This window comes from Amphiura filiformis, chromosome 14, assembly GCF_039555335.1.
Source record: "Amphiura filiformis chromosome 14, Afil_fr2py, whole genome shotgun sequence".
Lineage (NCBI taxonomy): Eukaryota > Metazoa > Echinodermata > Ophiuroidea > Amphilepidida > Amphiuridae > Amphiura > Amphiura filiformis.
Window position 1 is genome coordinate 36,288,772 of NC_092641.1, and position 12,372 is coordinate 36,301,143.

At 35.3% G+C, this 12,372-nt stretch overlaps 1 protein-coding gene across 2 annotated transcripts in view; it reads left to right on the plus strand.

Annotated features, from left to right (window-relative positions):
- Positions 1-365: 365 nt before the first annotated feature.
- LOC140170037 (adhesion G protein-coupled receptor L3-like) overlaps positions 366-12,372 on the plus strand; it is a 117,269-nt gene continuing 105,262 nt past the window's right edge. Inside the window, exon 1 of one of the 2 annotated variants that reach the window (XM_072193353.1) lies at positions 366-780. The gene's annotated coding sequence lies outside the window, so the exon portion shown is untranslated. The remainder of the gene's footprint in view (positions 781-12,372) is intronic. The other variant, XM_072193352.1, reaches the window with a different exon arrangement.

A 12,372-nucleotide genomic window follows, 5' to 3' on the forward strand; every position in this document is an offset into this window, starting at 1 on the left:
TAGCAACGTTTGTAATTCTATCATGCATGCGCCACACAGAATACCAATTATTCGCTCAATTTTCCTTTCGGTACTCGCAAGAATATATGTAAATTCATTATATTTTGCGATACATGTTTTTCACTTATAACACTTACGCTTTAGCAGCAAAAATTCTTATTAAGCGTAAGCTTTCTGTCCGTAAAGAGATACTAAATAATTGTTAAGATGTGATTTTGATTTCTAAAACCCTCATTAAATTAACGAAATTAATGTACAAATGCAAAATTCAGATTGTTTACGTTATAGTCTCAACGTCATATTATGTGCCAATGTGAGATACAGGATTCACCACCCACAAGCGTAGAGACGAGGCTGATGAAGCATTATTGAAACCACTGCTTTTCCTCATCGCTCATTCACTCAGCGCCGTGGATAATTCACCACACACAGCCACGGTGTACCATGTTTTCATACATTTCATGTAATAATAATAAACCAGCGGAGAAAAAACGTCCAAACTCCGGTTCCAAATCGAATCTACCGTCTTGTTCAATCATTTTTGACTAGGAAATTGATAATTAAATCTTACTAGTTACCAAACCTGGGAAACCTTGGATGTTATTTATTTGATTTACGCCGTGGACACCTTACAGAAGGATAGCTGATAGTGTTTATACGTATGTAGTCAGCTCGGGTTTGTAAAGCTACGATTTTGACATGTCTTAAGCTTTTACTGCTACTGCTCCTGGCTTGCCAACATCTGTGTTAATCTCCTGGCCTGTGTCAGACGGGTGAAAGGTAAGTCCCTATATCCATGACTCATCTCACTTACGATTTTAGCAACTGCACTGTTTAATGATTAATTTTGAAAATGTTTGATAAACATTTGAAACGTAAACTTGATACTGCAGATAAACCACAGTGGTTTGATAAAATATGTGGCAAATTGCGAATTAAGCTGTCCCGTAATAATATCATATTTATTTGCATAATGTATAAGAATATACATACGATTATGAGTTCGAGATAACATAAATATAGTTTTACCAATGGAATACACTCTTAAAATGACAACAATCAAAATACCTTTCTGAGTTTTAGTTAAATATAAAAAGTATAGTTTACAAAAATATAGTATCATTCCAGTTTCTTGACTATTGATAAGACCTATAAATTCACAGGATAATTTCCTTGTGCTTGGTCGATAGACGTCAGTTTGTTGGTACTGATTGCCCGCTGTTTATACGCGTGTATGTGATTATTCAAGGCGACCTGTGGTATTGATATTATATAATATCAGGTTTCATTTTATACACATTATACATGTACATTTTGGCTATTTCCCTGCTATTTCATACATGTTTTTCCCAAACCGGAAAAGCAATTTTATAATTGTCATTGTTGATTTCGTCATTGTTGTTTATTATACTAAGTAATTTAAAAATAGTTACCATATCTTTCGTCAAAATGAAATGTAGGGTGATGCAAATATGTCATTCAAGCAATATTCCAGAATATAATGTTTAAAATCTTATGACAGTATTGGTTTTAGATTATAACACACTATTATATTATACTGATGAAGAATGTACCGAACGGTGTAAAAAAAAAGTTTCAAGTGTTTTTCACGAAATTGAAAATTTCAACTTTGCATGGTTGTAATTAAAATCAGCAGTTTAAACAATGCATCAAAATGCGAGCAAATATGCCCAGTATTGATTCAGAAGCTGGAGAATAGACATAACCCAAATATGCAGCTAGATACGTATACATGATAACAGCCATCGTTTTGAAATTGAGTGTGTATTGCAGTGGTTGACAGGACGACGTGTTTATGCAGGACAAATACACAGAGATCAATAATATCAAGACAAGCATCAAAGTCTTGTTTTTCTAACCAAATTATGTGAATTATATTAAAGTAGATGTTATGTCATTTTTAATGGTTGTTTTAATACCTTCCGTTACAAGGTCGGAAAACAATTGCTTCAAGAGGTTCAACTCTTAACAAGTAAAAATACAAAAGATTAAGTGATTTCTTGTTTTCCAATCAGCAACCAAACGAGTACAAACAAGCTTAGTCTAATGCCAGCGATTCTTAAGATACATTGACAGATATTATTTTCTGATGGTATTTTCTTAGTCGTTTGTAATTTGAAGACACTCAAACCATCTGTGTATTTTTTCGTGACTCATTTAAATATTTTGTGCATAGTCCTACGATATAGATGTGTGATATGACGCGTGCTATAGCTTGTGCACAATTATTTGTAGATAATTGAAATAACGAAATTCCCCTGGGAAAGGAACTAATTACTTGTTGGTGTTGTTTGTCTCTCGGTTACCCGTATACGAGAAATCGGGGAGCTGATCCTGGCTGTGATGGTTGATTGTTTATATATGGTACTGCGTCTTAGCTGCATGCTTTTCAACAAAGTATAGTTCTGTCCCTTGCTGAATATAACGAAGCCTGATTTTAATTCGTATAATATAGGATATCAGTGGGCTATTCCATGAAATCCATGCACCCCCTATGGAAGAGATGACATTAATCTTCAAATCGAGTTTTATGGGCGATTAAGATCATGTAGGGTTAGTCCGAGGTTGCTTATATTGATATTCTCCAATATTGGGACGTGCGGGGTGGAGAAGGCTGGATTATTCAGCTACCATAGGGTGTACAGATTTAAACTAGAACAGCCCATTGTACCGTCAGATGTATTCTGTCGGTCGGACATCCGGGCTATCTCTAGTCTCGGGCCCAAACTGCATGTGGCTCACGGTTTGTTGTGAACAACAGAAACCGGCTGTGAAGGAGGCTACATAGCGATGTTGCTGGAGTGACCCTCAATTTCGGAAAAACGACACTCGACCATTGAATTTAATTTTAAGTTTGTCAGTATATAAACGGTAAATCAAGTAAGTTTCTTCCACTCTGAATACTTAGAAACGGTTGTTTGATTCCACTGACTATTTGCGATCGAAATTTACATAACACCAATGACAGAAATCATCAACAAAAATCGAATCAGAGAAGTTGTTTTCACTCGAACATCATCAACCGGAAGTGACGTGACACGGACCGACAGAATACTTAGATGAACCTAACGAAGTCAGGACTTTCCATCAATGCTACTCATTAAGCCTACTAATAACAAAAGCACATTGCAATCAAATTACGGATTGTGCTCATAAATGACATGGCTTTTATATTTGACATGTTTTATATTTAGTTTTTCATATTTTTAATTTTTTTATTAACTATGAAATTTGAAATAAATAGCACATGTTTTTAGCATATAAAAGGGAAATTATGTTAGTTTTACATGGAAATTAAGTTTAAAATGAGGGGCTAAAGGAAACCTCAAAGGGTTTCCCACTGCACTTATTAAACTGACCCAATTCTAAATTTACCATGGGGAGAACAGAATTCTGAATTCAATCTACAGATAGTGTCAATTTTCCAAGTCGCCACACCACCGGGGAATGAACTAGGAACCTGGTGCACCAGATATGAATATCCTACTGTCTCACGCTTTCTAAATGTAGTAATAGGTGACATACGAGCACATGTTATTAATGACTATGGTAAGATATTTTGTATTTGACAACTTTGCTGTATAATGATAGTTTGCCCTTGTTTGTAGAAACTCATCAAAACGGTTTTTAAAAACAAAAAACGTATAAGAGCAGGTAAACAAACCAAACCAAAGACATGTAAAGCTAACAAATCAGCATGAATTAACAATGATGGGGACTCATGGATAAACTCGTGAGCGCGTGTGCAATTGAAAATGACTAAAATCTGCATTTATTAAAGCTATACACCTATCCGACTTCGCCATTACTGCGGTGTCCCCGATGTAAAACTGCGGTGTCCCGAGGTCGGGGGTTCCATCCATTATTTATTGTGTGCTATACAGAATTGTACCCGGGAATTGTACACAACAGTGATATTCAAGACACAATCATGAGTATTGAATTACGAATTAAATCTCCCGCTCTGGTACATCTGTGTTGCCGTCAATAGAGGGCCAAATACAGTAAACGCTTCTCGGATTGGTGTATATGTATGAATTTTGATTTGTTATTCTATTAGACTTCTCCGTAGTCCGCTTGCCCATTTTGCATATTCTGGCTATTACATTTAAGCATAAAACGCTGATTTGTATTAATTTGTGTGCAATTGATAGATTTTCACATCTGATATTTTCAGTCACCATACTCCCTTTGTTTGTTATCTTCATTTTTTACTCGGGCTTTCGCGATCAATAAACGGGTAGATTCCAAAATCAGAACTGTTCAGTATTGAAGTGAGCCATTATAATTATGCAAGATATGTTGCATTCAATAACTTTTATTGTCACTAATCATCTAATTATATAAACTCTTTATAACCATTTTACTAGTGAACACTTTAATTTTAATAAATATCAGTATAATTTTGAGTTCAACGGAAGGCGTTCATCGTGATTAATAATAACATATTTGTTTATCAAAATTCGACTATGGCATAGTCTATTATTCTATAGACCTACTCAAAATGCTGAAATATTAGTAATAATTGTCGGGAAGGGTTTCTGTCCATTTTGAGCTGAAATAACAAGGTAAAGTGAAAGAAACATTTATGGTTACTTTTGCCATTTAACATGCAGTTCTATGGGAGGACATAAAGTCATAATAAAATAAATTATGACTTTATGTCAAAATTTGGCCGATTCCATTTAGGTGCAAGTTTGGGACATGTGTAAATATTACAAATAGGCGCCTATTGAAAAAAATAACTAATTTCATATTATAAGATGGCTTTAAACATGGACCCTACATCAACACATTTTATGTACATTAACAATGGATAAGTAATGTGATACGTATATTGATTTTGCTTATATACTTGAATTTGCTATACCTGAGACGAATATACCTACTTACTATAACGATAATGATATTTCACATAAACATTTTAATTATGGTATTCATAAACCTTACCTATATGTGTTACTATGACTATGACTTGGTGTTTCGAGCATGGAGTCTGGAATATACTCCAATAATACCGTCATGTCGCAAACGTGATTAAACTTGACATTTGTATCAATTATGCCGTGACATTATTAAAATTATGTTTTGCTGTATGCTCTTATTGATAAAACCGTTACCAACATGACCAAAAGATTAATTCCAATATTTGTTCCGCCAATGCTATTTATTAGTTGAATCAAAAGGTAGACCCACCCCAATAATATAGTATTTCTACTCGTCTTTGTTGCCTGTAATTTCCCCTCAAAATGCCAGCTCATTTGGGGATAATTTCTTTCAAAAATAATGTTAGGAAAACACTAATTATATCCATTGCTGTCTAATGTCCAATATTTGACCAGTTTATTAATTTTGTGTAACTTTTTAATTAATACATTTTACTTATTTATTTTTTCGAACATGTATACGCCTTTTAGCGGCATACGCCTACCTGGCGATGCTTTCATACTACACTAGAACACCACAAATATACCGAAGAAAAACTACAACCCGCAGGTTTATAAAAGACATTATTTACAAAACTTCTCTCACCAATCTCACCAATTAATGCCTATCAAAATACATTTCTTATTCAATGGGTGCGTCTTGTAAAGAATTCACGTAATTTGATTGGTTTTCGGGTGTATAATATCTCACAATAGTTGATAGTGATATTAGTCAGGGCGCGCGCCGCCACGCAACGGCGGCACGCTTGTTGCTCCTCAATGATCACGCGATAATGCGTTCGCGTAACACACGTGCGAGAACTAAGAACGCGATTCGGCGGCTTAGATGTTCGTGATGGTTTCGTTCATTTAAAACAACGGGGTGTCCTCACAAAAGTAACTTTATTTTTTCTGAAAAAGGCAGTTTTTCTCCCAAAATTACATTAAAACTGAATAAGAATGAGAATAAATGATATGATTTTGTCTTTTGCCTATCCAATATCGTGTCATAATGGATGGACTGGCCAATATTTTTATCGTAGTGGATACCGGCTGCGCCGGCATCCACTACTCAAAATATTGGCCAGCCCATCCATTATGACACGATATTGATAGGCAAAAGACAAAATCTATCATTTATTCTCTAAATACCAACCATACCCATAATACACTAAAACCATAGACCACAGTCTATGCTAAAACACACCCCAATAAGTCACCACAACCCACACTCATCATGTCCCTCTATATTGTGTAGCTAAATAATATGGTACCTACAGGACTATAATGTAGGCTTTCCACTTCCTGGGTCGTCATTAACCGTTGCAAAGAGCGTCGCAATAATATTCTATTGTATAGGCTACGTTGTTGGATTCAATCTACTCATCTCTATCCAGGAACCGCCGAGCTTTTCACAGACAACAATATAATTATTGAGAGAAAAAATACAATGGGCACTACACTTAAAATATTCCCATTTATTTGTCAGTTGTATACTGTTAATTAGGAATATGGCGTATATAATACAACAGGATTAGGCATAATGAAGTAAGGCATTTAGAGAATAAACGATAGGAATTTTTATTTTGCCTATCCTCTACCGTGTGATAGACGACAGGCAGGTCCAATATTTTGAGTAGTGGATGCCGGCGCAGCCGGTATCCACTACGATAAAAATATTGGACCTGCCTGTCGTCTATCATAGGTAGAGGATAGGCAAAATAAAAATTCCTATCGTTTATTCTCATTCTTAGTCAGTTAAATATTATTTTAATAACTGTAAACAAATTTTTTAAACAAAAACTAAGTTACCGTCATAAAAACTCCCCTAATTATAAAATGAACGAAACTTGTTTACAACTTCACGTATTCTATTGTGCGTATTGCTAGCGCGTTCGCGTATTCCGCACTAGTCTACGCATCCAGCGCGATACATACGCGCACCTCTACACGCATGTTACGCATTATCAAGACGCATGATGACGTGGGGTCGTCTACGGCCTGATAGACGGCACCCGAAATCATGCGATTGTCCAATCAGAAATGTGTCTACGAACTAGACCACTCCCACTGACTAAGAATATTCAATAATATATCCAATAGTTGTGTATTGGTTTGAAAGTAAAATATTTGTCACTCTGGATCCAATGTCTGCATGATTTAATTGGATTTACGCTCCTTACAAATCACCAATTATTTGTTCATTGCTTATGCAATTGATACATTTAACTGGCATAATTTGATTCCAAAATTTGGTAATGCTGATATTCTTATGAATCCTATGCTGACTAGCATCACAAATTAAACCTCAAGAACTCATCTAGTATTTCAATGTTTTTAATCGCTCCCAGTTTGTATCCAATTCATACACATTTCATGTAATTGAATTGGCTTAGTACTACAAATTGATAAATGTAGGTAACTGGCCGTGTTCATTTCAAAGTTAACCCACTCATATAAGATTCTGATGGCAAATACATGTATAGCTATCCTGCATAATAAGTAGGCCTATACCATCAGTTTAAACGTATGACTTATAACACATTTTCTGAGGGGTGCCGGTGTTGTGGTTCTCGACCTATTGGCCATTTTACGATTCAAATCGTCAACAATAAGATATGATCATCTCGATCGTATCATCCATGTAGGCCTACTAACCATTTTTGTTAACCAGTTGTCGATGAAAACTTCACATTTGGTATTGCCGTGACCAAATTAGGAATGTATAGATAAATTTCAATTCCATTCAAATGAGAAAAATTAGGCATTATGCATAGGCCTACATTTATATATAAATATATAAACATTCTTTGTTTTGAGAAACGAGTGCCTGTTATTTGTGATGATACTGTTTTTATGTTAACCACTTTCCCGCGTGGTCTGCCCAAATAAAAATGGAAACTTGTCACAAGTTTGAAAATTCATTATGATTTCAAAATGTCTAAGTATGCAGCTGATATCATGTTTTTGATAAGGGGTATTTTTAGGATAGTACATGGCCTCTTATACAAAAAAAATTGTGAAAACTCCCAAGATGTGATTCATACATGTTGAGACTGAACGCAAACCAACCATAGATTCATTTTCATTTTAATCAGATATGCAAAGCTCGTGAGCAGTATAGCGTTACAAGCACCATACTTCTCCACAGAGCTGTGCCACGAGACGCTTAGCAAGCGAGGTCAGTGCCGTTATTAACACGTTAATTGGATCAGGAGAGTCTCCCAAGAAGTGTGCCATTTTTTAAAGACACATAAATTAATTCTATGAAGACATACGCATGTAGAACTTATTAAGGTCAATACGATCAAATGAAACCGATTTTCAGATATGTGTAAGACGCATTTTTTTTTTAAATCAGGAGGCGCTAGGGAATGGGGCCCCATGGGGCCTATGTTTTAACAGGAATTTATTTTATATCTTCACCAGAGAATAAATAATGTTGCCCTCTATCTGACCATCGCGTCGAGCTATGTAAGGAACATGAGAGACCAACCAGTCTAGCAAAAGAGCCAATCCGTTGGTGTCACAATCATGACAATGAAATTGCCCGACCGACGTTATATCATGCACCACAGTCAAACTTGTTAATATTACCATTACCTCAACAATTGGTGTAAATTTAGCCGGGCAAATACAATGTGTCAGTGTTATCCAAAGGTTGTTTCAAATTTCTTTTTTTTTAACAAGTTCATTAGGAATGTTGATTTCAACTGTAAAATTTGTTCATTTTGAACAATTCTAACAAAAAACGAAGTTTTAAACTCACTTTTGAGTGACGTTTCACCACTACACTATAGTGGCTTCTTCAGACTGGCAACTCATCTCATCTGACTGTTTCAATGGGAGGAATCCAAAGTCATTGATCGTGAAGCTGATAAGACTACCAGGTGGCTAAGGATCCGCAGAAAAGGACATGACACTCTAAACAAGGATGAGGCGGCCAACGCACTCAATAACATCTTTGACCAACTCATCACGCCCTCTACGGTATCTCCTGTTACCCATAAAAGGAAACAGTCAGATGTGATGAGTTGCCAGTCTGAAGAAGCCACTAGTGTAGTGGTGAAACATCCCTAAAACGTTTGTTAAAAACTTCGATTTTGAATTGTTCAAAATGAACAATATTTACAGTTGTTTCAAACTTGTTTAAACACTACTGGTTTACTCAAAGATATACCATAATACATGTAGTAACTAAAGCTTTGTGACCATAATTAAGGTGACCCAGAGTCTGGATGTATAATTAATCATGCTAATTAATAATAGACGCAATTGTGTTTGCCTGACGAGTCACCATCGGTCTAATTACGGAACTTGATTGTTTTTAAATTACATTTTACGTATAGTAGCCATCTTGAGTTATGAAAAAACGTATTTTCCAATTAATTGACCAAACTGTGCTGTTTTCGCACAAGGGGCTCAAAGGTAAATGATAACTTGGCCTCTGGGGCACAACCTAAAATTTCGGCATTGGGACCCAGATATATATATTTTATATAAAAAAAGAAAATACAGCATGTAATAGTAGAGAGGCCACATCGGTCTATCTGCACTATTTAAGATTTTCGTGCAACATTTTTGGACAAAGCTTCTTATGTATTAAAATATATCTACACACTCTGATCTTTTTATTTTACCCGGCTGTCATTTCTGAAAAAATTATGTGAACTGAGATATTTGGGTTGAAAATGCAATTTTGCGATTTTTAACCTGTTTTTTTTAATTTACTAAACATGTCAATATTATTAGGGAAATGCATTATTTTGATGCTATTGCTCAATTGTGACCATTTTAACCAAAATAGGTCAGTTTACGTCTCTTTCCAATGTCTGAAAACCTGAAACCAAAAGGCAAAGATTCGCTGGACACTTTGCCAGAAGAGAAACAGAGTCAGCTTCCAGAGTTTGGTCATGGCAGCCTACACATATAGTAAAAGAATAAGAGGGCAACCATGGAAGGACTAATTAACCCAGGATATTTGAAAAGAGAGACAGGACATTAGGAACTGCATGCAGAACAGAGTGGTTTTGAGGGCCATCAGCTGAGTCCGACTGGATAAGTAGGCCTAAGCAAGCAAGCAAGCGAGTTGTATTGTTCAAGTATTTCATTACATGCAGGTGGAAGACTAGGAATATATGAATGGTAGGCTCCTTCATTATTATAGCCAGAATAAAACATTTATCATTAAACCATCCCAATTTATAAATTGCAATTTAAGTGGGTGTTAAAATCTTCGTAAATTAACAATGACACCAGTTTAACTTATTGGCAAATGCATATCTCAACACAACTAATTTGATGATGTTTAGTCAATGCCCCGGGATGGGGAAAGACTGCATTAATACTATAAAAGCCTATACACAAACCAGACGGGTATGCGAGAGCAGATAATAAAAATTTATGTGTTTAATGTATATACGCGAAATTATTGCTCTGCTTTATGCTGCAACATCATATACTGCAATTCACACATAATACATACCCTTCAATTGTATCAAAGATATAACAGTAAACCAGTCGGTAATGCAATTGTTGAAAAAAATTAATTGCTGACAAACATTTTATAATGTGGTATTTGTTCATATTTGTTCATATTGGTTTCATTTTTAGCTGGTCCGTGGAACAGCTCTATAATAGTCTACGAATCTCACTCAATTTCATTAAAGTCATATTATAACATTTTCATACAAAATAGATTGGCATTTCTTTGCCATAAAATGTTAGCTTTTACTGTCAGATATACCCCTTTTAATTTTGAGCCGAACAACTAAGGCAAAGCAAAGAAAATTGGAATTTACTACCAGCGCCGATGTCGCCAATACGTATCGCTCCTTCGGTCATGTTACGGTACGATCATTTGTTGCGTCGATCACCTACCCGCACGTCATACGCGTTCGACTAATATTTCCACCGTAAATAATAAAACGACGGTTCCTGCGTTTTATTCAAAATCTCGGATTTTGACAAAACTACAGCACACAGGGTCTTGATTTTTGCAGGGTATGTTGGTTTAATAAAGTACAATATAATCGTGTGGAAAACAGTATTTTGAAATATATTGAGGGCGTCCTCCTCAGCAAATGTTATAATATGGCTTTAACTTAGGGTGAAAATATGAAAATAGAAATATTTACAAAAGAACATTCTTGCTGTACCATGATATTGTTGTATCTCAAAACTATCACAACTTCATCCGTGTAACTAAGCTAAAAGGTGGTTCTTTAAATCTTAGAAAATTAATTAAATCACTAGTCTATGGTCTTTTTGTACTGACCAGACTATAGTAATTTTTATTCATCGAAGTGGATTCCTTTTTTCTATACACATTTAAGATCACGTGCTACAATGTAGAGGTCATGTTATGGGGGCACTGAACAGTAAGCGTCGCCATTGAAAATACATGCTTGTATTTTTTTCGTAGTACTACGAATATTTCTCGCATTACAAAGCCAAGGATGACATAAATCTGGATATGACAATTGTTCATTAGCATGTATCCAATTGTTGTTTATAGCACATTATGAATAAAATGATGCCGTGACCTTGTTTGAGGACGCTAATCACGTCTACAGACAGAGGTTGACTCGAAAGTATAATTATCTTAAACAGGCAACATTGTTTTGTTATATTATCGATATCTTGATTGTGGAACGTTATTTTGGACATCTAACTTTCTATATTATTTCTCAACTTTCTGCCACTTGCCATCCCATTTCAATTTCACTCCAAATCGAAGTTATACTATTGCAAAAACGATGTTTTCACCATCGATTTGAAAATTTAGAAAATCCCATAGGAAAATTGCCAAAAAATGGCTTGCGGCGATGTGTGACAGGGGCATCAACATGTACATTGCCGAATTAAATGACAAGAAATGTCTTTAAAAAGACAACGCCATGGATGCAGATCATGTTTCATAATTTTACATTGCAAGTACTTTGAATGCTAGTAAATTTGAATGTTTGGTACAACTAACTGGGTGCGAAATATTGGCATTTATTGGTAAATACCACCAATGACATACTGGGAAATACTCAAAATTTTCATGCTGAAAGCGGAATTGAAAAATGTGTGCTAAATAGGTCTACATATTTTAATTTATACCTGAACAAATAGCTTTAATTGAAATCACATCCACTGAGTTTTACAACAATACAACAGTCTATATTCAGACAACCTTTAAGAATGTTTGCTGCTTAAGGGATTTCATATCAACCAAGTTTCATGACAATCCAACTATTAACTTTAACCTTGATATGACCTTGATGGTTTCCACAATCTGACAATCTATACTCAATTCACTTTGGATGACCTTGACCTGACATTCAACATTTTCCGCTTACTAACTCATCATGTCCATAACCCCCATAACAATCTGTCATTTTACCTTTTCTGTGTTTTACCATTTACCAATATTTAGTAA